Source organism: Physeter macrocephalus, chromosome 12 (genome assembly GCF_002837175.3).
Source record: "Physeter macrocephalus isolate SW-GA chromosome 12, ASM283717v5, whole genome shotgun sequence".
In the NCBI taxonomy this organism is placed as follows: Eukaryota; Metazoa; Chordata; class Mammalia; order Artiodactyla; family Physeteridae; genus Physeter; species Physeter macrocephalus.
The window spans coordinates 47,313,500-47,316,209 of NC_041225.1; the positions used below are offsets into that span (position 1 = coordinate 47,313,500).

The window sequence follows — 2,710 nt, forward strand, 5'->3', positions numbered from 1 at the left end:
TAAAGAATCAGTCCCATTCAATCAACAAATATTTATTAAATTTTTACTATGGGCCCGATACTAGATATGTTCTAGTTACTGAGGATATAGCAGTGACAGAAATAGACGAAAACTTCTGTCCTCCTGGAGCTTCTTCTTTTAAAACTTTTAATTGGGAAAAAATTTCAAATTTACACAGCAGGAGAAAATAATTTTCCTATTATTCAGCTGTAATACTTATCAATATTTTGTCATTCTCTTTTCATTTATCCCTCTCACCACACACTTTTTTAAAATAATGGAGCATATTAAAGCAAATTCCAGATATTAAACATTTTATCAAAAATTCTTTAGTATGAATCTCTAACAGATAAGGATTTTTTAAAATAAAAACAAAATCATGTCATTATCATACATAACAAAATCAACAAAAAATTCTTGGTATCATTTGATATCCAATTTGGACTAAATTTCCCCCAATTGTCTCAAGAGTTTTTTTTTACATTTCTTTGTTTGAGTCCAGATCCAAACAAGGTATGCATATTACAGGTTGTGGAGATAGCTCTTATGTCTCTTTTGATTTATACCAGTTCCCCTTAGCTATTTTTTGGAATTGGTTACTTGCCCTGTAGAAGTTCCCACATTTTGGATTTGGCTGATTGCATCCTCCTGGTGTCGTCTGTGATATTCCTTTATGACTCTCAATTTCTATAGAATGATAGTTATATCTAGAGGCTTGATCAGAGTCTGTTTCAATGGGTCGGGGGCAGTACTGGAAGGAACATTCTAGTGGAAACTGGCCTGATGCTGTCTTTGTGTGCTAGAGATGTTTCTGGAGTTGTCTTGGTGGCCCCAAACTGGAGTGACCAGTATGAAAAACTGAGCTCTTGTGCAACAGTGGCAGTTTTGATTCTGATGCCATGAAAAATTCCCTTTGTTCCTTCTTCTTTTATGTCGGACTGTAAAGAAGACTCTTAAAAGTGGTTATGTCACGAGATGTTTGTGAGTGGCGCCAAATGGAGGGCCCTGCACAGGAACAGGTGGTTCTGAAAAATTCATTTGTTATTGTCTTCTTCGGACGCAGGCAAATGAAAGAGAGAATAAACTTATAGAATAGCCTGAATCTAAATGAGATCAGTTGAATTAGAATACCTGAGGGAGTCTTTAGGGTTTACGTATTTTGTGAAAGATATCCAGGTGATGTGAATGTGCAACAAGGAATGAGAACCACAGATTCAGATGATAAGGCTTGTGAGGTCTTCAGTTTGCAGTCTGTTTCAGCAGGCAGTCCCTACTTGAAGTCCTGAGAAAGAAAAGGAGATAGGTCAGGGGAAGGAAAGCCCAAGAAGCATCAGTAGGAAGTTCCTGGGATCTCTGGTGACTATTGATTTGTAAGGATTTCAGTGGTAATGATGAAATTTCTTCATTAATAAATCATACCTTGAACTTTTTTTTTTTTTTTAAGAATGAGGAAGGGACTTCGGTTTGTGGAATTCAGAAATATGAAAGAAGGAAAGAATGGTTCTATGAGCCAACAGAAGAGTAGAGTTGCCATTTATTGATATGGGAAGGTTATGGGTAAGGGTCCTATCTTGAACAGGTTATATTTGAGATGCCTATTAATTAACAGATGTCTATTAATCTAGAGCATACTCTAGATTAGATGTTGAGTAGGCAAATGAATATATATGTCTGAAGTTCAGGGCTGGAGACAGACATTTTGGAATCATGAAAATAGAGATGGTATTTAAAGCCAGGGACTGGAAGAGATCACCTAGTAAATGAGAAACTGGCTTCCTGGAAGCCACATGAAGAAGATTCCTATAGGACCCTTGTAATGGTTCCTTTGAGGCATATCTATGAAGGTGATTGCTGAGTTATAAAGAATGCTGATAATTTTTTTTTTTACTAAATGTTACCAAATTGCTCTACAGAATGTATTTAGTAGTTTAAATTCTCATCAGCCGTGCATGAGGATTCCCATTTCCCCATATCTTTGCCAGTACTGGGGATTATCTTTCTGACTTTTGCCAGGCTGATGGGTAAAGTAGTGGTGTGTTGGAGTTGACTCATGAGAGCTGATTGAGCACATTTCTTCCCAATTTCTTGTTCAGTGACTTCACACTGGTAGCTTGAAATCAGCAGGGGTGAGAGTATCTGTACCGTGGAAATTGGCAAACACTAAAAATTAGGACTCTCCCTCAACCCCCAGCTGTTTTTAAGATATATACCAGCAAACCAGAGGCTATCGGCAGTATCACACTGTCTGTCTTTCCATTCTCCGATTACTAGTGAGCTTGAGCATCTCTTCTGTGTGTGCTTGCTATCCTGGCTTTCCCTTCTGTGAATCACCTATTCTTATCCTTTTCTCACTTTTATGTTGGATTCTCTGACTTCTTTTTGTTGATTTGCAAAAGTTACTTACATATTTTAGATAATCCCTGGCTGCTTTTGAATATCTATCTTCTCCCAATTTGTCAGCTGCCTGTTAACTTTTTCCATGGTATTTTTCATTGAAGAGAAACCTTCACTGTGATATAGTCAAATCACCTAGTCTTTTAAGGTTTGCACTTTTGCAGTCTTATTTTATGAAGTAAATCCCTACCCCTTATTCATACAGATTTTTCTCCTACATTTTACCTACTTTTCAAAATGTAGGTCTTTTTTTTTTTTTTTTTTTTTTTTTTTTTTTTTTTTTTTTTAGTGGTACGCGGGCCTCTCACTGTTGTGG

At 36.7% G+C, this 2,710-nt stretch overlaps 1 long non-coding RNA gene across 1 annotated transcript in view; it reads right to left on the minus strand.

Annotated features, from left to right (window-relative positions):
* Positions 1–460: 460 nt before the first annotated feature.
* The window catches only part of LOC114487381 (uncharacterized), a 6,108-nt gene continuing 3,858 nt past the window's right edge, over positions 461–2,710 (minus strand). The window contains exon 3 of the long non-coding RNA XR_003682433.1: positions 461–1,282. This is a non-coding gene — a long non-coding RNA (uncharacterized lncRNA). The remainder of the gene's footprint in view (positions 1,283–2,710) is intronic.